Genomic DNA, 27,725 nt, shown 5'->3' with positions numbered 1-27,725 from the left:
ATTTTTTTTATGTCGGGATATGGTGTGTAGCTGGCTAGAACCGGCCACGTTGCTCCTGGTCTACCTAGTGGACCGAGCCTGGTGATGTGATTTTGATGTTTTAGGGCGCCATTAAACCAGAGCAGGTGCTCTTGGTAAGTTAGTGGGATTTCAACGTCCTAGAAAGGAGCGTATTCATCCGGAGGTTCCCCTATTTTGTAATAGTGGAATTTGCGTGTCACAGCGTGTGCTGCTGGAAAATTTATCCATGAATAGAATACCTCTGTCTGCCGATATTCATGTGCGTCTACCACGAATATTACTGTACCACCTCGTGATGATACTCCATTTTCTATAAGTTTTTTAGTTATAGTTTTTCTTACATTTACCGGAATGAATATAGCATTCGGGTCATTTTCTTGGAGACTTGTGTCATCCGCTAGGAGTCGAGCTGCTAATCTAGCTTCCTCCCTTTCGTCTTCACTTTCCATCATTTTTACTAATAGAAAGTTTTTGTTGCAGATCAAGTTTCAAGGGAAACAAAGATTAGGTGCACAATATTTTGGAACACTGTATCCATCAACGTTGACTCAACCAAAAACTAATACATAGGAATCTCTTCCTACTAAGTTCCGGCGGATATTAACCTTTTACCCACTCCAGGCGTCTTTTGGAGTATTTACGGAAAAAGGGGTCTGTGTGAAAAAGCACGACTGAGTTACTCTAATGTCTTGCGTTAGATTATCGCCTTACCAAACTTGGGCGCCATGTAGTGTAGTTCCTATATTCCCAATAGGCTCTGCGCATTGGAATAATATAAACAGCAGTGTAGACGTAGGACTGAGGTCAACTAGGTCTCTACTGACTATATTAGACTTAATTAGTTTTGCCAGCTAGCTCAGAGGTCACTAGAAGCTTTCTCAAATGAACAGGAAAGAGTTAACTCTCCTGATTTAGACGAGAAGGGATTAGCTTCTGACAACCGCATAAACATGACAACTTTGCTCCCTCAGAATAAAGAGTGTATCTCTAGAGTCGTGTGAAAACAATAGACAGTTATTTCACTCAGTCAATCGTGCGTACTTAGTTTCACCAGAGTGCAGAGAAATAGAGAGACGGGCGTTTTCAATAAAAGGTGTTATTTATTGAGCAGTCTTCTTTCACATGCAAGAGAAATGAATTGCCACAATTGCAATACTTATCATGAAGTAAAGTGCATACAGTAAAAGGAGTATTATAAAATAATACTGTAAAAGCATTGATATGGTTTCTTAGCCATATGATACTTTCAAACGTATAAAATATATACATACATAAAAACATTGACTAACTTACTCAACTGGTGCTTCTAATATACCCCTACTCCGTTGTTTAACTCTAAAGATATTGCCAGTCTTCAAGGGAAGATTGGTTCTTTCATATGGGCAACAAAAACACCCAGGATAGCGTGGAAGAAGTTAAGGAGAGGGCTGAAGATTGGAGGTTTAGCCTTACCTGACCTACTTTCCTACTGTTATGCCTTCCATTTTAAGAATTTTAGAATTTTGGCAAATAAATTAGATTCTTCTGCGCAGGGCATGTTATTTAGGGCAATGTTATATGATCTACCGCAGGGACAGGAATTCTTTCTTTATAAGTTGGGGACCCCAAATTTAACAAGAAGGTCCGCCTTAAGATACTGCTGACTGCTCTTAAAAATTGGGGACATATCAGGAGAATACTGGGGATATCATATTATACCTTACAGGCCCCGATTTGGGATTCCCCCGGGACCCCTGATTGTCTGTTAGATCAACTGTCTCAGCCGCTTAAACTAGCGGGTATCAGGCTGTGGAGGGACTTATGTAAAAGCTCACAGCTTATGAGTTGGGAGTCCCTCTCCAATTTGACAAAAGGGACTTTAACGAGATTTAAGTTCTGTCAGCTCTCTGCTTGGTGGGCAACACAATCATGGGGCAATGAAGAAGATAGTATGCCTTCTGATTTTATCTCTAGAGTGGGCTTATGGAAGTGGGAGGTCTCCTTCTGGTATAAAGCTTCTATAGAAGCAGGGGCCTGCTTGGATCTCGAGTTGTAGAATCTTTGGGGTACTGTTCTTACAGAAAACCTGGAGGAAATTTGGTGTGATTTCTACACTATGTCTCAGACATTGATTAAACCAGCAAATGTTAGAAGGAACTAAGCATGAGCGCAAAATCCGCTCCGATCGCGGATTTTGCGGATTTTCGGTAAATTCGCGGTCCGCGAACTCTCGCGAATTTACCGAAAATCCGCAATCCGCGAGCGGCGGATTCCGCGGTCAAAAGTTCAAAGCCTAATTTACGATGGCGCCGGCAAGCTGCCAGCGCCATCCTCAAATAGTTACTTAATTAGCTTCAACAGGAAGCTCTAATAGATAAGATACAGCAGGGGCTCGAGCGCCTGCTTTATTTTATCAGTTGGAGCTTCCTGTTGAAGCTAATTAAGTAACTTTTTCAGGATGGCGCTGGCAGCTTGCCGGCGCCATCGTAAATTATTTACGATGGGGAAAAACGGTGGTGTCTTCTTGAATAAATATGAAGGGCAGGGTTCACTCTGGCACGACGGTCCTGGCACAAAAAATAAACCTCAACAGGAAACACTTGCAGATATCAATAAAGCATGTGCCCTAGTTGAAGCTTAAATTCAGTGACTCATTCATCAGCCCAAAATCGATCGTGAGCGTTGTGGAGGCTGGGCAGGTGTGCCTTCTTCCCAAATATACCATCGAAAATCCGCTGTGATGCAGGCCAGAGGCATTTGCATCTTTGACTTTCACGAGCGCAATCCCCGTGCTGTTCCTGTGACCAGGAGCTTCTGTCTCTTAATCTGCCGCTCTGATCGGTCTCTGACCTTTTATACACACAAGAGGCATGTGCGCTCGCATGGAAGCCCCGTCCGTTTGTCCCCGCCCACACACTCGAGGAAGCCCCGCCCCCAAATCCGCCGATCCGCAAAATCCGCGGATTTTGCGGATCCACGATCCGTGAATTCGCAAATTCGTGTATCGTGGATCCGCAAAATCCGCCCATGCTTAGAAGGAACCACCTGTATACCACCTATAGAGTGTATTGGACACTGGGGAAACTATCCAAGATGAGCACAAGGTTATACTATTGCCCCAGATGTAAAGATCAGGCTGTGGACGATCAACATATGTTCATGGGTTGTCCAAAGATTGCTTCATACTGGCCTGGGGTATGTGGTTTTCTGGAGGAGGTTCTACTAAGACCAATTGAGCTTACCACTACTCTGTTTTTTTTCGGTCTCCCATTGGATTATTGAATAAGTACCCCCCGCTTCAAAATTGCAGTTTTACATAATAGTTATCGCCAGGAGGGAAATCTGCAGGGCATGGAAATCGGAGGCCCCACCCACATTTACGAACTGTCTTAAAAATATTATCATGACGAGTCAGTCTGATATGGCCTGCGATGAATCTAGTTGTAATAAGGTCTGGGCAGCCTTGGAGACCTGGAGGATAAAATAACATCAGTCCTATGATTATGCCAGAGGTTTGTTGTCCGGTCCTCCCTAGTAACCTGCCTCTCATTTAGTCAAGAGAACGGGAGTGGGACCCAGAGGCAGCCCTACCTCTGGGGGAACTCTGTATGCCAGGCACAGATATATCCAGGGCGCTATCGATTTTGTTTGTGTGGAAGGCACAGAGGGATCCCATCTAGAGTTTATCAGGTCTGATGGCATATATGAGGACAACAAAAAAAAAGGAAATGGCAGTCCCACTTCTCCCCCCTATTATCAACTAAATTGCAGCACTCAGGAAAAACTAATTAGCAGCTCCTTCTTCACAAAAGTCCTCACATAATTTCTAAAAGTAGCCCTGTCTCCATCCTCCTTACTTCAGTGTTTGGTCCTCCACCCTCCAGCCTTAGGGATGCATGCAATAATCTTCCAGTGTCTAGATCCTGGGATTGCAAAAAATAGCAGAACTTTATCCAAGTGGGACGTGTAAGCTACACTCATATTGACACAGGTATACAGATCTGGTCACACTCTAAAAAGATGGTAGGTTGCCACCACAGCTTTATGCACTATAGCCAGGACAGGCTCAGTAGTTTACTATGCGCTGTTTGGGCGCGCTAGGTGGACAAATACAGGACCTCACATAGACAAGGACAGTCCTAGTCCTCTGTGCAAACACACGGATTAGTGTGACACTGGGACCAACATACAAAAACAGGATACCACATATAAACATAGTTGGACACTTAGGGCATGGGAACATGCCTGTATACCATCCATGAAACAGTCCTGTTCCAACGCCTTGCATCAGTTTTCCCTGTGCGGCCTCCATGTTCACCAATACAGCTCTGCACAGGAGGCATTCAAAACCTTCCTGTGGCCCAAGGGCCCTGGAAAGGCTTGAGTGAGTCCAACAGGCAGTCAGCCTCTCTGCGTGGCTGGCCATCCTCCTTGTCTGGCCTTGTGAGCTTATGCACTGCCCGTATCAGCTCTTCATCAATAGCCACTTCCTTGCACTGCCTCGGCAGCTTCTTTCATCTGTGCCATCCCCTGACTCCAGGCCAACAGCGCTCTTTCTAATTGAGAATCAGTTGATATTAACAATTGCCTGAAAGACTAGCAGTCTTGTCTCAACTCATGCTGCAACATGGAGAATGCTAACTTGCATATAGTTGACAATGCACTCTTGACCACAGATGAAGATGACCCCTGCTTACTTAAACTGCAGGACCTCTCAGCTGCCTTTAACACAGTTGACCATCCCACCCTCATATGCACCCTGGAATCTTGAATGGGATTCACCTGCAATGCTCTTCACTGGTTCTCCCCGTACCTTTCCAACTGACACCAATTTGTTCACATTGGCACTTCCAGCTCTCAAAAGATCCTTATTACCTGTGCAGTTTCCTAGGGTACTATACTGTCTCCTGTCATCTTCAACATTTACATGGAGTTACTTGCTGCTGTACTCACAGATAACAGCATCAAGATTCACTAGTATCATGATGAAAGTCTCCACTTTTTCAGACATCCAACGTCTGAAACACCACTTCCTCATCATCCAGACCTTGTTCAGTGAAGGTCAACCCAACCAAGACAGAATCCTGGTTATTTTCCAAGAACAACAAAAACAATAACATTACAAACCTGGCTCAATGACTTGAACCTTGACGACTTCGAAACTCAAACTTTCACTGAATGCCAAGTCACTTGTATACACGCTGGACACCAACCTCATACTCATGGAAAACATTGTCAAAAAACAAAGACGGCCTGGTACCAGCACTTTCTTCTAAAGTAAATCAAACATTTCTTCCAGAAAGCAACTCACACTGGCACCCCTTAGGGGCATCTTACATGCCGCAACACATATCATCCAAGTTCTGAAAAAATAAGATCCCCTCAAACCCGGCTTAATGGAACACCATTGGCTCTGCTAAACATGCTTGAGTATCATTTGCGTGGGTAGGAACTTGTGGGTTCTATCATAGAGTTCTTAATGTCTTTAACCAAATCAGGGGGCATATTTATGAGCCCCTTTGTGATGCTCTTGCACCACGCAATGCAAGAGGGATGCAAATGTAACATGAGATTTATGAAGCCACCAAGGCCACCTAGCGTGGCCCTGTGTGACTACATAATGTAACGCTGAGCAAATCGCTGTGCTGCATTACTCCGCGCCAAGGAGGCATTTCTATGTGTGTTGTGTAGGTGTCCCCACGCAACATCAATAGATTTTGATGCATTCCCAGATTTAAAAGAACAGGTAAACCTGGGAATGTGCCAAAAAGCTACGCCTCCCGAGATGAGGCGTAACAAGGAGAGCTATCTTTACTTCTCTTTGTTTTTTCCTCTTTCTATGTGTGCTGCATTCATGTTGCATTCTGTTTAAAGAATTTATGCAGTGCCAACACAGTAATAAAGCCATAATTCTAAACAATAAAAATGTCAAACCCAATTAGACAAATAGAGCATCATTTACTAAACAAAATGACACCTAAATGACAAAAACCCATGGTGCAAGGGTGCCTGTGCTGGTGTTAGGCTGCCAAATCAGAGCCAGCGCAAGTGAAAAGAACAGGAATTTTATTGGATAAATATGGTGCTTTCCTGCCCTCGCCGGGCAATGCAGCAAAGTGACTTGCTGCACTGCCCTGTGCCACAAAAGTCATAAATATGCCCCCTAATTTTTTGTGCATATTACTCTGAGGTTTTCAACAAAATAATTTGCTTTTTGTTTTTTTGTGACTTCAGTTAGTGACCTAACCTTTTGTTGCAGGTTTCATCTGTGCTCTGATTCTCAATTGATAATTCCACTTAATATTTTTTTTAGGTTACTGTTCTTTAGCTTGTTTTTTTCTGCAGAGGCAGGTCCAGGTGGGGTAGTAAACTGGGAAGAAGACTCCCAATAAGGAATCTGGATGGAGTCCTTGATTCGAGGGCCTGGGGTCATCAAACAATAAGGCAGTAAAGAACCAGGGGGTCATTAACCATTAAAGATGAGGCATTAAGGAAAGGGGTCCATAAAGGGATCTAAGCCCTTATTAAGTGGTATGACTATTGCAGAATATGGTGAACATACCCTCTAGCTAGCCCGTGCTGTGACATATGCATCCATACAATCTGATCCTTCTCGCTCCCTGAGAACTGAGCATCCCAGAGGGTCTGTGCCACAGTTCCACACAGCAGCTTGGGACAGAGAGCACTTACTATTACAATGGTAGCAGTTAAGAACGTTTGTTGGTCAACGGCAACATATACAGTGCAAATGAATAGTGTAAGAAATGTGGTTATTAATTGGAGTAGGTGACTACCCACCTCAAGGAATATCACAACCCTTCTCAGGGTGAGCCCTTAAAGTCATTAAATTAACCTCAGCTCAACACCCCTGGCAGTTATGGCACACAGTAGACAGACTTAAATTAGGGAAATGTGTAAAGTATGTATGCAGTGCCTAAACAGTAATAAAATCATAATTCTAAACAATAAAAATGTCAAACCCAATTAGACAAATAGAGATACATTTACTAAACAAAATGACACAAAAATGACAAACACCCAATAAAGGGAACAGAAGATATGAATGTTAACATTTTGAAAAAGAAAAACCACCTAAAATTTCTAAGCAACAATGATAGTCTATAGTCGCGGTAGACCGGTACCTAGGCACAATTTGAGGCTGGCCGCGATGGAGCGCAGGTTGGATGCACCAACCAGGTACATCCTGAACAAAGATTTTTACCTTCTGATTAAGGGACTGATTTTTACTTTTGCTGACAGGGTTTAGTCCGTCAGGGGGACCAAATAAAGAACTCCGTCACCCTGACGAAGTCCCCGCCTGCCAAATTTTTACACGTCTGGCATTGGCAAAAAACCGCCATCACAGCGGTTCCTGTCAATGCATTGTAAGTTTGATGGACAGCTCCATCAACTGAGGTACATGGCAAACTTAAAATGTTTTTTTTAATTTATTTTTTATTTTATGGAACATAAAAACAGCAGTGACCCCGCTGGCCATGTGAGTTTTCTCCCTTGGCGAGGGGGGCATTTAACAGTTTTCCCTGCATCCCTGCACCATACTGGCAGAATTTACCTAGCAGTGATGGACAGTGAAAACTGCACATGATCCAACCTCCAACACCCCTTACTCTGTCAGGCAGTCAGAGGTTTATATTGGCAGGGAAGGCGGAGTAGTCTTCGCCATCGACGTAATGAAGGTCTGCCTGACTCTAAATGAGGCTGGCGAACCTTCAGTTTGGCTGTGAATGTACTTCATTGCGATGAAGTACCCTTACCACCAAATTCAAAATCAGGCCCTTAATCCTTTAAGTCCCGATTCACCCGAAGGGGTACACCTCTAAAGCTCCCTAGGTCTTCAGGGGAGGCACTTAGAGACTCATTTAGTGTAAGGCAGAGACCAACTGCAGGCTTCTGTCCAGGGCCTTTTGCCACTGGTCAGATGAGTACTTCCAGGAAAAGGCCTCTTTTAGCTTCTTGTATCCCAGTAGGTTGAACACAAGGTCACTCTTATGACCCTCGAAGTACACTTCTTTGTCCGGGTAAAAGAGGGAGCAGGTCCAGTCCTTCTGGGCTCCGCTCAAGTCACAGACAATAAGACCAGTCATCTTTTGATCTTCTGTAGGTCTAGAAAGTGTTCTAAGTGAGTTGCTGGAGGTGCCACATTTATACCTGGCACTAGCTAGTGGGTAGGATTGACTCCTGGGCACGCCATAACTAACTGACTAAAGGTTCCCTTTGCCAACCCTAGACACTTTGGACACTTTCGAGATGTGAAATTCTGTGTCCACACTATCCTTGGTGGTATGTTGGGGAGTATACTATGGAAATCCTAGTGTCCTTCACATCTAAAACTAAAATCTAGTTTGAGGCAGCCGGTGTACCCACAGTAAACACAGAGACAGAAGTATGGTAGGAAAAAAGCAGAGTCCTTGAGCAAGTAGACATTGGCTCCATAAGAATTGTCTTTCCATCCTGTTCTTTCCCCTTTCAAAAGTTTCATGGGTGTTATATGTGACCCCAGAAGATCTGTCTAGCACAATTTGACACTCAAGCAGGATTTGACACAGTAGTGTCAAAAAGTATGCCTGGAGCACCATGCTACTTATTGTATAGAATTCATAGGAGTCACCGCTGCCCCTTCAGGTCAGCCTATTTTTTGTTCCTGGGAAGCATTTTACTCATATTCACTCCAATGCAGGGTTAATTATTGGCTGAAGTTGGCGCAGGCTTATGTAATTAGCCTCCTGACAGTCAGTTCAGGCAGTTGAAGACTAACTTTCTAAAAGTTACATTTCCTTAATATTTATTTAAAAAATCTGACTTCTCCATGGAATTGAATTTTTAATAACTAATACGTATTTTTACTATTTTTCTATCTTATCCCATTAGATACGGTATTAGTATTTAATATTGCTTTACAGTGTTTCTTTATAGGCCATCCAGCCTTCCTACAGTGAAAATAGTTTTTGGGTGCTAGTCGCTGTAAGAAAATCTTAATATTTAGTATCAAAATATTCTACTTTTTGATACTATGGACCCTGCCTTGTGGGCTACAATTCCTACAAAGGGGTGTCTCATTCACATTTAAAAGGGTGTGTTTTGACGATCCTAGTGCATATTTTGCAGTGTTACCGTCAAGCTACAGTGGTAGGCCTGAAGCCATGTTTGCACAGCCATTACAGTGGATGGGGCAATATGTGCTACAGCCCACTAGTGGCATTTAGGTTTGAGGCCCTAGAGTATTTTTTGTACCATATACTAGGGACTTATAGACAAGTCAAAATATGCCACTTAGGAGTATGCCAGTTCAAACATGTTTAAAAAGAGAGCACAGGCACTTTACCACTGGTTAGCAAGGTTAAAGTGCACATCGTTCTAAAGCTTTCAAAAATATAGGATGCAGCAAAAGGCGAAAAATCAAGGGTGACCCCCGCAGAAAAGGCCTATTTCCGAAAAATAGTATATTGCAAGTAGAAATGATACAATGTAAATTCTTCAACAGTTCCTTCTGATAACACAGCAAAACACCCTGCTACTAATGGGTCTTATAAACAAGCACCATGGATACTGTTTACTCAATAACAGTATAAAGAAATGAGGGAACACACAGAAAAGAGAGCTGGTATAATAGTTGTACGATGAATGTCCATAACAATTTAAAGTGGTCCAGTACAGTAGTTTTTATTTTATTTTTCTCCTTGGGGCAGCAATATGTGCCATAAGAAAGTAGAAGTAGTAGAACAAAAGCCTGGTATTGATAAAACAGCCAGCACTTGTTTCTCACAAAAAGGAACTTTATCAAGGATAATGACTAAGGGTCCATAGTCGTCCAAAGTAGGCATGTTTGATGTGAGGAATGTCGAGGTAGTTGTTCAAGGAAAGTATCTGAGAACAGCGTCTGTACCAGTAGTGAGTAGTATGTTGGTGAGACGTTGGTCCTAGTAGACTCAAAGGGTATGGATCCGGATAAATCAGAGGTATACTAGAGCAATGGCCTTTACACTCCAGTGAAACAAAGATATATAACTACCATTGGAACATATAAGGCCTGTCCTGGCTCTGAAATGAAGGTCAGTGTATGTGCTCGTACTTGTGAATATTTGTGCATGTAGTGGGTGAAGTGACAGTAAGAGTAGAGACTTAATTCAAATATGGCATGTATTGTGGGAAGACTTAACAAGGCAATTAACTTGCAAGGATCAAATCACCATGGAGGAGATGCAATGATTTTTGAGAACTTATGTTAACAATCATGTGTGGACATCTTTGTATAGTTTGCAGTCTAGTAGACTGAGAAAGAACCAGCAAAGTGCATGTGGCTCACGCTATTGGCAGCCATTCAGAATTTGTTACGGTTTCAACATAAGACAACACCTCAATGATTACTGATCTAGCACTTTTTGTGTTTTGGACTGGTGGACAACCAGCCATGCATTGGCACCAGGATAGCTAGGTCACTTTAAGGAGAGACGTACATATGCAGGATGTGGGTGTTGAGGGGCAGCCTGGTGTTGATGCCTCTTGTGGTGATGTTCTACCCTTATTATGGTTTGCTGTAAAACTTACCTCACTGCATCAAGAGATTCATACAATATTTTGGGAGATATTCACAAGAACGTTTGATAATCATTACAAAATAAGTTTAACGCAACTCTTCACATCTCAGTCTATCTCGGGAAAATTACACCCTATTAACGTTGTATTCTCAACACGGTGGTACCGTACCATACAATACCAAGCAATTTATAGAGCAATCAGCTACCACCAACGGAGGTGTCACGGCACTAAGTGGTCAGAAAGGGGGGAAGGGATGCGCTAGGGCAAGTCAAACAGCCATGTTTTCAATGCCTTCCTAAAAGTGGGTTCTAATTCTGCTTTGCGCAGGTGGTTAGGCATAGCATTCCAGAGAGCGGCTATTGTTACTGCAAAGGCTCGCCCGCCAATCCTGGCTTTAGAAAAGCGAGGGATGTGGAGAAGCATCTGAGAGTTAGAACGCGAGGTTCCCATACATTCATCAAACAGCGCCGGGGATCAGGCAGAAGGGAAACAGCTAGAGCCTGAGAAATGGTACGCATCACAGCAGTCCAGTACATTGCCACCCTACCACAATCCCATATAGTATGAAGGAATGTCCCCTCTTCACCGCATCCACGCAGACAGTACATGTGTGACGCCTTCCCTATCTTGTATAAAATCGATCTGGTGTAGTACGTGCGGTGTAGTATTTTAAGTTGGACTAATTTGAGCCTGGAGGAGATAGCTGTTTCCCGAGGAAAAGGATTTGTTTTTTGATTAGTAGACGTTGGGTACGACACATTGATATTGAATTCTGGCTTTGTAATGAATTTCATCTCCCCCCCTTTTTTGCTTGGGATTTATTTCCTCAATATACAAATAATAATTAATGTATTAATTTGTGCTTTAAGATATGTCTAGGACCATTTCTTCTTTATACTAATTGATACCCAGGTCCTTTGACTTATTGGGTTGACCCCATTGAATTAATGGGCACAATTAAGTACAGCACGTCTGCGGACAAACCATGCCCTAGACCACCAACTCTCACAAAGAGACCAATGTACCCAAATATGCAACATCTCAGCACTGTATAAGCATAGAAGTCAAAGGCACCCAGCATGAAAGGGAGAAGGGTCAGCAAAATCAGAGCTGCAGGGGCCACTCCCCCAAAATGCTGCACACATATAAAACAGACAGAGCGGATCAACATTAACAACAATGTAGTACAAACCGCAACACGCCCACAATAGAACAGAGAACACAACTGGTGACCCCTGTGTGTAGAAACTGGCCAATCACATTTGGCATTGTTGAGAAATGTGAGATGATGATGTACAAGTACAAACACACATCCATGAAGGTGTCAAAATATCCACTGTCCCGCATCAAATAGTCAGCTCCTCCCAAGCAGTCACAATGTACACTGTCATGCAGTCTGAATGTAAACATGTACAATGCGTCAACATACATTTGAACACAATGTTAAAACACATCTCCCCTTCACATTGCAGAGGGGAATCCAACGCCTCCTGCAGAGTAGTCCGAACCTCTCTCTCTGAAGACAAAGAGGATCACCACTCCTTCGAACCCGACGCCCTCCAGCAGCTCGTGGACAGCCTCCGCAGCCCACCTCCAGGAGCAGGGCAGCCCAGCTGCTACGAGGAGACCCAACCCTCTGCACAGACCACACAGCAGGCAGAACCCACCACCACGGCTGCCTCCCAGGACCCCCACGAAGACCACATGGCCTTCCAATGCTGTGTGTTGGGTGCCAGAAGCAGATGGGTGAACAGGTGCGGGTGGGCTTTGACCGCATGGCAGCCAAACTAGATGCCATACTTGGGTGTCTAAGTCCCATCAGGGACCACTTACAGTCCCTAACAGACACCCACAGTACGCTCCATGCTCTCCAACAAACCATGGCTGACATCGCTGGAGTCCTGACTCTGAGACAAGAACAACTGTCTAGGCAGAGTGGCTCCAGCGATGTCACTCGGGAGTTGGGACACATGCGGAGGTTAATGGAGACCATGGAGCGGATGCAGGCAGAAAGAGCGGCTGCCATGCCTGCACACCAGTGAGTGGTAGCTGGGTTCCTCAATGACATAAAGACCCTCCTCATGGCATTGCTGCCACAAGGCCTGGCGTTGATGAATGATGCTGCTACCACTCCATCCACATCTCCGCTCCCTGAAGTGTCAGTGTCACACAGTGCGGCAGACATTCCACCTCTGGCCCCTGAGGTATCACTGCCACAGTGTGCAGGAGACAGAACACCACCGCCCACACCTGAGGCACATGAAACAGCAGAGGACGAAGATGCAGTTGAATCTGACGTCCTGGTAAGAAAAAAACTGTAGCATTCATCTCCGCCATATGGACTTTTTCTGCTTGGTTCTGCCCTCTGCATCATCACCTTCCAGTGTCCCCTGATACACTCTGCAACCCTCACCTTGGACCTCGACATAGACTACCATATTCTGATTGGTCGCCAATGACACAGCATTGAGACTGCTGTCATTCCCTGAAAGACTCTGGCTGGCCCTCCATGGGCCAACAAAGTGGGGTTTGCATGGCCCTGTACTGCTCCAGCTACAACACTTCACTGAATGTGCAGTAAACATTCAAATTCACACAGATGTGTCATGTCTATGATCTTTCAAGTGTGGAAGTATGGATGAATGTAGGGTCAGTGACTCCCCCTTATGTCCATGTTGCTCATGTTGTGGGACTTGAGTCCCAGAGTGACACATTGCCCATTGCTGTCTGGGTGGCGCCGGCACCACAACAGGGACACATGCATCAGTTACTTCCTTGTCCTGCCCAAGAAGGAACCACACCCAGAGCACCAGGGTCATTGTTCACACACTTACGCTGGATTGGCATACGCCAGGCCAGCCCACTCCGCTTCCGCTTACTGGGGGGGGGGGACAACGCTACATGTCCCAGGTCTTCCTTCTAGTGATCTGCTGATCACATGTCTAGTTGTCAGCATGCCACAGCCACTCCCACACGGCTGGTTCACACCCACACCACACCCATCCAGCACACATCACAGGACATTTGACCCTGCCAATAAAAATGCCCGACGCACGTGCTGGACGCCATTTTCACTCTCTAGCTGGGTGTGTCCCTGTGCTTATTATTTATGCATAAGTGCCTAGGGCCCTACCACAGCACATTCCACAGGGCCGGAGGTTACATGATGGCGTTGATGGTGTCCACACCATGATACCCAATCATAGAGGGTCCATGACATGCGGGTCACAGACTTGGTGGCACCGGACACACTTAGGCCGGCACAGGCACACCACCACGGGACGGTGACTTTTAGTGCACTGAGGTAGGGGCACCTTAAGTGATGAGCGGGTGTGCAGCCTGCGATGATGCCCCATCCTGGCGGTCCGGACTGGTAGGGATTTGTGTGATCCCTGCTGGGCCACAGTGTAGGCCTGAGCCAGCGGGCAGAGCGGGCCTACCATCACTTGGTGTTGCCTTTCAGATCACAGAGTTAGTGGCACCTAAAGGGCTCAGCAGGTGTGAAGCCTACAATGAAGCCTGGTGCACTGATATGTTCTCGGCCATTGCGATATCAAGACCCAGAATCAAGTGTGTGACCTGGTGGCCCGCGGTGCGGGGCTGCATGATGTGGAGGCTGCCAAGGTCGCGAGCCCCGGGCTTTGAGCTTGCACCGGCACGTGGTGGGCCCTCTTGGAGACACGCCGGTGGCAGGAGGTGAGCAGTGACGTCTTGGTGCGCAAAGATAGGAAGTCACCGCTGGTCTGCGGGAGGGGCTGAGATGCAGCAGCGTGTGTGCGCAGGTGCGGGCATGCGATGATGGCGTGTGCAATTGTATTTACTCTGCCATCCCTAAATCTGGACTCTGTTTCAGATAAGGGACCCGGTGGACTGCAGTGTGTAACGGCACGTGGTTGGAGACACACCGGTGGCAGCAGGTGAGCAGTGAGGCCTGGGTCCGCAGTGTCAGCACTCTCTCTCCGTCTCCCTCTCTTCTTTTCACTGTCTTTATCTCTCCCTCTCTTTCTCTCTCCCTCTATTCCTCTCTCCCTCTATTCCTCTCTCCCTCTCTCTTGCTCTCTCCCTCTTTCTCTCTCCCTCTCTTTCACTCTCTCTTTCTCTCCCTCTCTTTCACTCTCTCTTTCTCTCCCTCTCTCTGTCCTTTGATGAGCACATGACACACGTTCTTATCTTGAATTCTGTCTTGCAGACTGTGACATACAGATTGTCCAGAGATGACCCGCCATGGCTCTTCCAAATAGTTGTTTTGAGTTTAATTTGAATAAAAAGTTTTGTTTGGAAATTCAAAGATGACTGGGGATTCTCCTTTTTTCAACCTCACAGGCATGCTGAGTGTTGTACTTGTGCTACATCAGTTGAATTGTTTTGTTCATGATTTTGTAAAGTTGATGTCACATATCTTTGTCTGGGGAGGGATCCAGGGGTGGCGGGCCTGGGGGTGGTGGTGGTGGGTGTTGTCGCCCTCATGGGTTTCCAGCTGCATGATCGTTGGCTCCCTAGCATCTGTTGTTCTTCTGGTGTGGATCTGGGCTGGGCTCCCTTTCATGTTGCAGGTTGTCGTCCGACTTTACACCAGGTCAGAGCAGGTGTTATATTCCTGCTGCTAACACGCCTTATTGCCTGTTGTGTGCTCTTATCGCCGATCTTGATGGTCGTTGAGAATGTTGCGAAGTGGTGTGTTCGCTGCTTTTTGCACAGGAACTCCTACTCTGCATCTCATTAGCGTTAGTTGCTGGGGTCATCTGTGGCAATGTTTGTTGCAGCTGCTATCGCAGGTAAACTGGTGATATGGGCTGTTAGCACAGGCTTGTGAATGAAGCGATACATTTATTGTCACTTTGGCTGCGATAAAGTAGCGATAAGTCCTTGAGAATATGCCCCTTTGAGTATTAGAAGCAGTGATGTCTAGGTGTTGGGGAATTTGTGTAGGTGGGCATTTCCATGTGTTAATGGGTGTTTTGTAGTGGTCTTACTGTGCAGTGGTTGGGCTGGTGGCCTTTGTTCTGGAATGAAGTAGAGTAAGAAGAACGAACAGAACCTGATGGAGAGGTATGGAAGGCACTTGAAAGTGGTGCTTGAGTGAGACTGTCCTAGAGTGTTTAGCTGTTGGAGTGTTGTAGATTACAAAGATAAATAGTTTACTTTAGTCTCATGCATAAACATAATCTACAACAGAAGGAACATTGGGTGTAAAAAGCTGGCTCTTAATGTGCTATATCAATAACTTGATATACCATGCAAATAGTCCAGTGGTTCCCTTAAAGGTGGTCAGGGCCTTGCTATGCAATCCCAAAGTGATGTTAGGAGTAAGGTGGTCGAGCAGCCTTAGGCTTAACACAGAGGAGTGTAAGACATTTGCAAATACACACAATGATAAATAAATGACAACACAACTCAAGAAGGAGATCCACACCAATTTATAAAAATAGCCAGCATCTTTATATATGTTTGGGCATCAGAGAAAAATCATTCAGGTAAGTACTGTTTAAAATAGCAGGTTTGAAGTAATCAGCTGTTTGATACTTCCAACAGTGATTAAAGCACTTTACAGCAATGTTAAGCTATGGAGATAACATATGCTGCATATGGTTACTTACCAATGACTTACTGGGCCCTTCCCCAGGACTTGAGGTGAGTATGGGGCAAGGTCCAAGGTAGCACCAACAGGTTACCTGGGTGGCACTGGGGCATCAGGGTACAGAGGTGTGTTCTTCAAAGTCAAGAGATTTTGAGTGATTTTTGATACTTTTATTTGGAATTGAAAGTCTTCCTTGTATTGTTAAGCTAGGCAAGAAAAACACATACAGCATACAGGTACTCAGCAGCGACTTACAGACAATCTTCTCGACTTAAGGTGAGTATGGGGGGTCCAAGGCAGCACCAACAGCTCACTTTGGGAGGTGCAGGTCTGTCCAGGTGCAGAGGTGCATCAGAGCATTGGGTGCCACATTCAATTCAATAGCGGATCGGTCCGGTCATCAAGAGGCTGCAGGCTTGGACTGGGAGTCCAGTCTATGTGAACTAGAAAGAGGGCTAAACTCTTACGATATCCAGGGACATTAGTTCTTTTCTCCAGGGGCGCAGAGTGTGTCCTTAGGGGTCTGTTTTTTGGACCTGGGAGAAGTTGTGGTTTGGGGGGCCTGCACAAAGAGGCTGCAGGTGGCGTCAGGAAGTCCACAGTGGGCAAGTCCAAGGTGTATTGTATTGTATTGTATTGTATTGATGATTTATAAAGCGCGTTGGCTACCCAGGGGCGTCCCAGCGCTATGAAAAGAGTGAGTTGGGCTGGGGAGGCTGAAGTACGAGAAGCTGAGTGAAGAGTTAAATTGGAATTTTGCTGAAGAGCCAAGTTTTTAACAGTTTACGGAAGGTGAGAAGGTTAGGTTCTGATCTGATAGGGAGGGGAAGGGTGTTCCAAATCTTAGCCAGGTTGTGAGAAAGCGAGCGGCCTCCACACCTGGCCTTTCTGATGCGTGGTACTGAGGCGAGGTGGGAGGTCACCGATCTGAGTGGGCGGGAGGGTAGATAGGCTTTCACCAGGGGGGAGTTGATAGAGGGGCCTGTTCCCCAGTAGGAGCGGTGTGCGATGCACATGCTCTTAAATTCGATTCTGGATCTCACCAGGAGCCAGTGAAGGTCCTTCAGTCTGACTCTGACTGAGGATCGGCGGGGGATATCCAGGAGAATTCTTGCCGCACAGTTTTGGATAACCTGGAGTCTGTTGAGTGTGCATTGTGGGGCCCCCAGATATAGTGCGTTTCCACAATCGAGACGGGAGAGGATCAAGCCTTGAACCATAATCCGTCTTGAATGGAATGGGAGGAGGGGAAGAATTTTGCGGAGAAGTCTCATCAGCCCGAAGCAGGTGGCAGCAAGCTTGGTGGCTTGATAGTTGAAGATTAGAGTGTGGTCAAGCCAGATGCCTAAGCTCTTGATTTGCTCCTTAGGTTGCGGGGGGCTTCCTAAGCAGAGAGGCCAGATGGGGTTGATGGATTTAGAGATGTTATTTCCAAGGAGCATTATCTCTGTTTTGTCCCCGTTGAGTTTGAGGCAAGAGCTAGACATCCAAGCAGCGATGGCTTCAAGGCAAGTGTGTAATCTGTGATGAGAGTTCAGGGGGGGGTCCAATGCTACCACTAGCTGCGTATCATCCGCGTAGGTGACGATTTTCACCCCGAAAGGGCAGACGACATCAGCTAGGGGGCGTAGGTAAACATTAAAAAGGGTAGGGCTCAGAGAGGAGCCCTGAGGCACTCCACAAATGAGGGGTTTACTGGCTGAGGTAAAGTCCCTTTCAAAGACTTGGAAGGATCTATCTGTAAGGAAAGACCTCAACCAGTGCTGTACCTGACACTCCTATTTTATTCAGCCGGTGAAGTAGGATGTTATGATTGACAGTGTCGAAGGCGGCACTTAGGTCGAGTAGGACGATGGCTGTGGATCCGCCATCGTCCAAGATCCTCCGTGCCTCCTCCGTCACTGCAATAAGTTCAGTTTCCGTACCGTGACGGGGCCTGAAGCCGGTCTGAGAGAGGTCTAGTATGTTGTTGACTTCCAGGAAGTCAGTGAGAATGATGTTTACATGCTTCTCGAGAAGTTTGCTAAGCCATGGCAAAAGGGAAATAGGTCTATAGTTGGCGAGGTTGGACTGATCCAAATTGGGCTTTTTTAGTAGAGCTTTGACCATTGCCCTTTTCCATGGAGGTGGAACAGTACCAGTCTGAAGGGAGGAGTTGAGCAGGTTTTGTATGGTGGGCGAGATCAGTTGAGTTATCTGAGTGAGAGCACTGGTGGGAGCTGGGTCGATAGGTGATCCAGATTTAACCTGGCTCATGAGATTTTCCAGTTTGGCAAGTTCTAGTGGGGGAAAGCTATTGAGCACGCAGGGGGGAGCCGTCGTGTGGTCTATGTTGACGGAGTCTGTGGTCATGGTAACTGTGGGGGGAAAAGAAGAGTTGATGGTTTCTATCTTTTGATGGAAAAACTCAGCTATTTCCTCGCAGTGGGTCTGAGTGTTATTGTAGTGCTTTGGGGCCTTAGGAAGTTGCAAAAGGGATTTTGCTATCTGATAGATCTCCCTAGGTTTGGACGCTGCCTCCTCGATCTTAAGTTCAAAGTATTTAGCCTGGGCTAGATGAATATTTGATTTGTAGTTTTTGATTGCCGTTCGGTAATTTGCTTTGTCTGCTGGGAGGTAACTGAGGCGCCATTTCCTCTCCAGTCGTTTACAGACACGTTTGGCTTCACGTAGATCACTCGTATACCACGGGGCTGTAGGATTGCCCCTCTTAGGATTGGCATTTTTTAGTGGTAGTACTGTGTCTAGGGAGCTGCTGATCCAGTTGTTATAGTTCTCGTTATCTCGAGTGGGAGCGGAGGTGTTAATGGGTTTGGTAACTTGTAGGAGATCCTGCCACTCAGTTAAAGAGAGTTTAGACCAGTTGCGGGAGCGTTGAGTCGTCGGGGTTTGGGGGGGAGGTGAAGGGACAGGGTCCAGGTGAGTGGGATGAGGAAGTGATCGGACCAAGGAAGGGGGGAAGGATTTCCGACATGAAGATTTTTGCAGTTGCTAAAGACGGGGGGTGGGCCCAGTAACACGTTGGTGTAATTCAAGGGCAGTTAAGCTAGAGAAAAGTTCTCTGGCTACAGAGTCATTAGGATCGTCTAGGTGGATGTTAAGGTCGCCTAAGATAGTAAAGTTGGCAGAGCTAACTGCAAGATTTGCCGCTATTGAGGCGAGATCCGAGAGAAACTGTCCTTGTGGTCCCGGCGGACGATATATAAGCATACCCGAAAAGGTATGTGTGGCGCTGAATTTATTTTTTTTAATTTATTTTTTTTAAAAACCTTTATTGTGTATCAATAGCATACATATACGGGCCTACAACCACCTGGCCGGCCTCGAAAGCAAATATGAGCACATTCGCCAGCAATGAAACAACTCAGCAGTCCCCCATTACGAAATACGACAGTATGTCCAAAACAATACTTCAGTTGAACGTGACCATTGAGCTACAGGATTCGATATGGTTAATTTTACAATTGAAAATAAGAAGGATCAGGTGCAGTATAGTCAACCGAGGACAGGGAGTGAGCAACGCCCACAACAGGATATCAACAGACCAAATAATAATAATTGAGGTATCGGTGCTGAAGTATACTGATCAGGATGAGAGACACATAATCACATTTCGCACCAGTCATCCCCACCCCAGGAACGTAGATTTATCGTAATAGTAAGCACAAAAAGCATAGAGACAAAAATGACAAAAGGCGCAATATCAAACCGACATGCTGACCCAAAAAGAACAGGAAGATAAAGAAGACAAAGAAAAGGAAAAGACAAAAGACAAAAAGGCCCATAGAAACTGAAAAAGGACAAAACGAAAAAAAAAACCTCCTCCCCCCCACCCTGCACCTCTGCAGAGGCTACGGCCTACCCCTCCCTAGCAGCGTGCCTGTCGCCCACGGAGAATACCGGAAATTTAGTCACAGAAAAGAGAAAGAAAAGATATTTTATAAAACTGGAGGAGGGCCATCTGTACGGGCTCCCGGCCAACCCCTCCCACAAAAAACACTCCTCCCCAAGCCCTATAGTACACAACAGCAATCAATCAAGTCAGTCAGTAATGGGGAGAATTATCAAAACACTGTACAAAGAAGCGTATCAAAAATAACGCGCGCCCCCCATCCCCGCCAGCCACCTAGATGTCAACATTGAAGGGATACATCTCACCCTTGGCCAGTCCTCGCAAGTCCCATGAGGCATATCTGCCAATCGATTCTCATATCAGCCAGGAGAAAGAAACAGAGTACCCAAACAAGGCCGAAGAGCAACACAAACATACAAGATGGACGTCGCTGGCCACCCACAAAGTCATCAGAACATACGGCCATCTTCCCTAAGACAGTCCCAGCACACGCAGTCCACATCGGGAACGCAAGGACAAGGACGGAAGAAGCAGGCACGGGAGACAGCCGTCGCTGTGACCAAGCATGGGGCGTCAGTAGCGGTGCAGAGTACGAAGCCGCCATCATCTGCTGTGAAGGGGGACCATCAGAATAGTCCAGGCCAACGGATAGCTGGCCATAATTCACCTCACAGTCCAATCTCACACGTACCCCTCCGGAAAGAGGGGCGGTCACAGAATCCCCTTCGAAGATAGTTTGGGGCAGATCCTTATGTACCAGGGGGCCGTCCGATCGTGAGTGTCCCAGCAAGAGCGTAACACCGTCCAGCTTCCCTCCCAGCTCACGGGAGCTATGTTCCCAGGCAGATCGAAAGTCACCAATAGCAGCAAGGATATCGTCGCAGGACAACGTAGTCCTTTTCTCCCATATCGCAGCGCCACTTGGTTGTACATACTCCCCCCCCTTGTTGGACCCCGGTAGCCAGGATGGCAGCTTCCGTTCCACCCATGCGACACTCCGGCGTTTCCATCATAAACGGGGACTGGTAGTCGATCAGAAGCAGATCAGCTTGATGTGGCCGCTATTCGATGCGTGAAGACAATGAAGGCAGACTCACGAGGAGAGATCTCCCGCAGCTATCGTCCTCGCCCCGATTATCGTCAGCCGAAAATTCGGGAGTGGCCCGCGAAAATCAGGCCGAATCTTAAACAGCGTCGAAGCAACTACAATATGTGCTCCGCAGGCATAAAATATAGCCACCAGGCCAGCGCTTCGGGGGGTGCCACATCGCCACGTAGCTTGTCAATTAAGGCGTCCGCGGCAACAATCCGGCCAACAGCCACTGCGCACCAGTAGACCGACTCCGCCTCAGTACAGATGGCCGCTGTTGTTGCCTCGGCACCCGGCCATTTTCTGCAGCTTACGTCCCGGCTCCAGAGACCGTAGGGCCGCTGACTGCCGCCGCGGATTTCTCCGGTTTTGGGGCTGGCAGGGATCTGGGGACCGCGCCATCAGTTTCAGCGCTCCTTCCCCAACACAGAGTGTAACGCGATGCCAGGATGAAGTACAGGATAGTCGTGCGGGGCTCGGAGGGTCACGGAGCCGGGAGCCTACGCGTCCGTCCCGATCGCCATCTTGGCTCCTCCTCCGTGGCGCTGAATTTTATTAAAAAAAAAGGTAGGCATTCACAGTCCGGAAAGTTTATAGGGGTGCTAGTGACAAGGTAATCTGTTTTATGGATTACTGCCAGGCCACCGCCAATACCTTTTTTGCGGTCTAGGCGAAGTAGTTGATAGCCGGCTGGAAGCGCTTGTACCAGATCAGGTTCGGAATGTTTCTGAAGCCAAGTTTCTGTGGCGAAAAGAACGTCTGGGCTCTTCTCCTCCAACAATAAGGCAATTTCCGTGGTATGTTTGGGGAGTGAGCGGCAGTTGAGCAGCAATGGGCTTTGTCTATGCTGGGCTGGGGAACTATGGTGGCACCGTTGGCCCACTTCAACTCGGGCTTGGAACGACTGGTGCAGTTGTGCTTTCCGGTGTCAGGCTTTTGACAGTCCAGAGGCTTAGCAGCAGTTTTTGGGAGCCTGCAGAATGCAGAGGAGCACCCCTGCTACTCCATGGGAGACTCATGGTTCTTTTTTGAAGGCAGGCAGTCTTCCCAGGGTTTTGGAGTCACAGCTGCAGGATGAGTCAACTTTGGCGCAGTACTTGATGAATGATGCAGACATGTCTGCAGGGCTGGGGCCAAGTCAGCTGCTTCTTCTCCTGTTCTCTGCTTTCGAGGCTCTTCGGTCCTTCTTCTTCTTAGTTCAGCAGGAATCTCTGGTGCCAGGACCTCCACTAAATACTGAATTTAGGGTTTGTTAGAGGGAGTGCGAGGTAGTAGCCAATGCGCTACTTACCTTTAAGGTGAGTACACCCTCATACGTCCACTTCCGGGAAGTGGGCATAACCCTGACCCTGGTTGGCTAATTTTCTCCCATAAAATATGGAGGAATCTGACAAGAGGGGTTCATGTTACCTGCCCCACCTGACTGAATGTGGGCTCTCCTCTGTATCTACCTAATGTTCTCACCTGTCCTCCTGCCAAAAGTGGAGCAGGGCAGGGGAGTTGGCATCCTCTCCTATGAGAGAAACCAGAGTAGCATACCAAAGGTGGAGGGGCTGCTTTGAAGCTCCCTTGCCTTGGCAGGCTAATCTGCTGGTCATCTAGTGCGAGGGGGTGGAAGACACCCCCTGCCAGAACTCGCCTGGTTTCTGGCCTTCCGAGAGCGAAGGCCCTCACCCTTGGGGGTCAGGAATTCGTTTCTGGTGTTAGGCTGGCTAAAACCAGTCAGCCAGCCCACCAGCAGTTGGTACGGTTTCAGGGGACACCTGAGATGCACTCTGGGTGCATGTATTGATAAATTCAACACTGGAATCAATGTGGATTTATCAATGCGAGATGAAATGAAATTCTTTATTAACTGTACAATTACTTAAAATCTTTACAGTATAAAACACATGAACAACACCCCCCTCCCAACCACCCTTCCCTAGGAGCTACCCGTATTCAACTTAAAATAGTGCCATGGCTACATGGGCTCTATTTACTGCGTCACGTCCCTTTAAAACTTCAATTTGAAAATGAATTAAAATATTGGGTCAGCTCCTTTTCACATTGTTACTCCTGTAGGGATCAATGGTTATATAAAAATCCATCAGGGTCATTCCCTCCAAAATGTCAATTATCATTGATAAAAGTTTTGATGTACCCACTAGTGGGCCCCACGTTCTCTTTATGATCCAAGTGTCCGTGCGGGGAGCCCCTGGCTTAAGTGACGACCAACAGGGTTAGGGCATCAGACTGTGTTAATTACAGAATGATTGAGACCCTGAAATCTGCGGCCTATTGGTGGTAATCAAGTGCAATTCTAATTTGGTGGGTAAACTTTCCAACTTTGGCAAGTAAACAGGTTGTGGCTTCTGAAAAGCACCATTCCGAGGCCTCACTACAAGTTCTGAGGCCCTTGTCCCTTAGGGCCGGGCGCAGCAAACGATAAAGATCGCTGGCCAGCTTGGGGCAGCAGCATAAAAGATGTAGCCAGGATTCCCTGTGGGAATTGCATAACCGGCAGGAGACGATGTTGTCGTTTCTCGTCCATTTTGGATTGAAATCCAAGATCTTGAGGGCAGTGAGGCACAAGTACAGGATTTTCTTTCTTGCTTGGGCTGAGAGTGGGTCTTGCATGTATGGTTGAACATTCCCAGGAGTATATGAATTGTCTACAGCCAGTGTGAGGGAGTTGTACCGGAGTGAGGATCGTTCCAGTTCGAACGAAATGATCTGAACTTGGAGCTTCACAGCTTTAGCCCAGATAGAGTAAGGAATTTCATGAAGGGGCATGCTCTCTGCCTCGATTTTCAGTTGATCTATTGCTTGATCCAACTTAGAGTGCCAAGGGGAACCCTTGGCCCTGAAAATCGTTTTTAGAAAGTATTTAAGATTGTTTTCAGGGGCTTTCAGTACTCCCCCTGTAGTTCCAAGTCCTGTCTGTTCAGTCCTATTTCCAGCCTTAGCCTGGTATTCCTTGCTTTTCTGGGTGCTTGTAGCATGGTCCTGTAAGCTTTTATCTGGGCTGCATTGAGGGACTTTCTCAAGTGCACCTGGGAAGGCTAAGTGACCGTAGGTGATTACTGGAATTAGTTTAGCCCTAAGTACAGTCAACGTGTGCTCTATAAATGGACTGGCTAGGCGATAGCTTAGACGTCTGAGCGACAGAATTATTTTGTTAATTCTCAATGTTATCTCCTTGATGTGTTTGGCTGCTGTGGCCCTCTCTGTCATCCATACCTCCAAGTAATTGTAGAATGTAGCTGTCCTAATTCGGTGCTCACCCAAAGACCATGTTGATTGTTTTTTGTGTGTGTATTTACCAAAGATTACTATCTTTGTTATGTTATGTTCATTAAATGTATAAAAGCGCACGATTACCCTAGGGTGTCCTGGCACTGAGCTCTGCTTAAGCGATAGTTCAATGAGTAAAGAGCCAGGTTTTCAGACCCTTTCGAAAGGAGAGAAGGTCTCTGGCATTTCTCAGAAAGAACGGAAGCTCGTTTCAAGCCCTGGACGCGCAGGTGATAAAGCTCCTGCCTCCCCAGCCTGCTGTCCTAACAGTGGGGATCTGGAAATGTTTTGCTCCTTTAGACCGCAGGGTCCTTGTTGGGGCATACCATTTGAATTTTTGCCTCAAATGGTCAGGACCAATACCATTGAGAGCCTTAAATGCTAACGCATAAGGCCTTAAAATGAACCCTTTGCTTCACCGGGAGCCAATGTAGCCGAGTTAAATCTCTTTTTACCATAGCAAATTTCAGTATGCCTGTCAGAAGCCTGGCGGCTGCATTCTGAGCTATCTGAAGCCTATTAATATGTTGATTCTGGGCATTCAGATAAATGCCATTACAGTAGTCCAGGCGTGACATAACAAGGACTGTAACTACTGTCCTAAAGTCCGTTTGAGAGAGAAAGGGTTTAATTTTCTTGAGAATTCGCAAGATCAAAAAGCAGGAGGAAACTACTGAACTTATGTGATCATTGAAGGTCAATCTACTGTCCACAATGACCCCCAGGTTTTTAACTGTCAGACTTGGAGTGGGCTGATTTCCCTACTCTGAGGGCCACCAATCCGTAGTCTAAATATGAGGTTTGTTACCGAATACAATCACATCAGTCTTGCTTGAATTTAGCTTCAGACAATTTAAGGCTATCCAACCTACTATGACTTCCATACAGTCATGGAAGCGAGCTTCAGCTTCCTTTTCATGACAGTTTTTGATGGATAGAACGATCTGTGTATCGTCAGCGTATGAGGTTAACTGGAAACCAAAGGATCTAATCAGTGCAGCTAACGGTATCACATCGATATTAAAAAGGGTGGGTGTTGTATGCTGCTTGCGTGTGTCCCAGCACGTGAGCTTCTGGAATGTGGAATGCTCCTACGCTGTTCTGAGTCAGTTGGAGCTGGACTGTCCTGGTGGGCAGTTGGTGGTTGTCCAAGCTGTTCCCTACCTGCAATAAAACCTATCCTATGAAGACTACTCTATGTGTGGACCTCCTATGCTTTATAACATACTGGCGACAGCGGGAGCAACCCTAGAAGAAAACGAGTCCTTAGGTTGGAAGGGGAACAGCGTTCACGTCAGTTCCAGCAAGAAGTAAGACTTTGATTTACGACTGTTATTAAAAAAAAGTGAAAAATTTGTATGGGGAAATGAACAGCAACTGCAATTTGATGTGTTAAAAAAAAAAAAGAAATCTGTTCTGCTCCGTTCTTGAAACCTTTTGTTGTGGGTCAAGAATGTATTGTTTCAGTTGATGCATGCAATACTGGGTTGGGTGCAGTTCTGATGCAGAAAGGTATGGGTGAAGAAAGTATTGTCTCTTATGCTTCAAGGACATTGAAAGGTGCTGAGTGTAATTATTCGACGATCGAAAAAGAGCTATTAGCGTGTACCTGGGCAGCCCAGCATTTCCGACAATTTTTGTGGGGCACAAAATTTGTGCTTAGAACTGACCACAAGCCATTAGTAAGTATGTTGGCTGCGGGTGGTGGAAGGATCCTTACTGCCCGGTTGGCCAGATTGGCGGCCAAACTACAGGAGTATCGATGCACTGTGGAGTATATCCCTGGTAGACTCAACGTGCATGCCGACTGCATGTCAAGGTTAGCTTTACCTCATCACGATGTTGAACACTCTGATGAGTGTGATGTAGCTTACACCATGAAAGACATCAATGTGGATGATTCAGAGGTCATCAGTGAGAATCTTTGGGTGGAAGCCATGTCTGAGGATAATACATTGGGTTTGGTCAATTCTTATCTTAGATGTGGTTGGCCTGAAGAAAGGAAGTTGTCGGGTGAATTAAGTTCATTTTTTAAGGTTAAGGATGAGCTCATGTGTTCTAACAACATTATCACCAGGGGTGACAAGATCATTCCTCCTTCATCAGTCAGGGAAAAATTAATTAAGATTGCTCACGAGGGTCATATGGGCATGTCCACCACCAAGAGAAGGTTAAGGGAGTACTATTGGTGGCCTTCTTTAGATGCCGTTGTGGATAGATGGGTCAGGAATTGCGTTTCTTGTTCCAATAGTGACAAGAGTGTGAAACCATTATCCACCTCAATCACTCCCATTGAGTATGCTGAAGGGCCTTGGAGAAGGTTGGGCATTGACATCATTGGTCCTTTAAATTTGCCTGGCTGCAAGGAGGTCTATGGGTTAGTTTTAATAGACTATTTTTCGAAATGGCCAGAGGTCAAAATTGTTGAAAGAATCACCTCCAAGCAAGTCATTGATTTCCTTAATAATGTTTTTTGTCGGGAGGGCCTTCCGTCTGAGGTGATATCAGATAATGGAACGCAGTTTACTAGCAGTGAGATTGAAATATTTTTTAAAGAACATGGCATATCTCACAAGAGGGTTTCCAATTATAATCCTCAAGCCAATGGCCAGACCGAGCGCTTTAATAGAGTGGTCAAGGAATCTATTCAGTTAGCGGTCAGGAATGATTTGAATTGGAAAAAAGCATTAAGTGCCACCTTGCTTACATATCGTACATCACCTAATTCGGTGACGGGGTGTTCCCCTTTCGAATTGTTAAGAGGTCGCAAACCTGGATCTAGGTTGCTACCTTGGTGGCTGAAATCCATTGGCCCCAATGTGTCTGCTTTCAATGCCGAGGAAATGGGAGAACGGGTCAAGGTTTATCAAGAAAAAATGGCCAGACGTTCTGTGGAAAGTGTTTCACGCCACAAGGTCAGAGTTGGCGATTTGGTGCGTGTGAAATTTGGGAGTTCGTCTGCCAGGAATTGGGCTAAGTGGTCGGATCCTGTTAGAGTGCTTGAAGTATTTAGTAAGGCTGTGCGTGTTGAAGGGGGGAAAATTTGGAATTTCAGACGAGTCTCTGTTGTTAGATCTGACAAATTGGTTATGAATCCTAGGAAATGTCTTACTCACTCTTATGCTGAGGATAATGGTCAATTGTTTTTGGATGATTTTAATACTTTGCAAAACTCTCAGGTGTCGCTGCCTATCAATTCTGATGTACCTGTTGTCACCACCCTTGGTCCGCAGGAAATTTTCAATGACTCAGATGGTTTAGTTGATGTCGTTGAATTTGGACCTGTGGTTCAAGATGAGTCTGTGCAAAGAGATGCAGATGTGGTACCCAGAAGGAGTGTACGTGTCTCGCGGCCACCTGCAAAAATGAAG

The sequence above is a fragment of the Lissotriton helveticus genome, chromosome 2_1 (assembly GCF_964261635.1).
Source record: "Lissotriton helveticus chromosome 2_1, aLisHel1.1, whole genome shotgun sequence".
NCBI classification, from domain to species: Eukaryota; Metazoa; Chordata; class Amphibia; order Caudata; family Salamandridae; genus Lissotriton; species Lissotriton helveticus.
Note: the sequence above shows the minus strand (reverse complement) of the source record.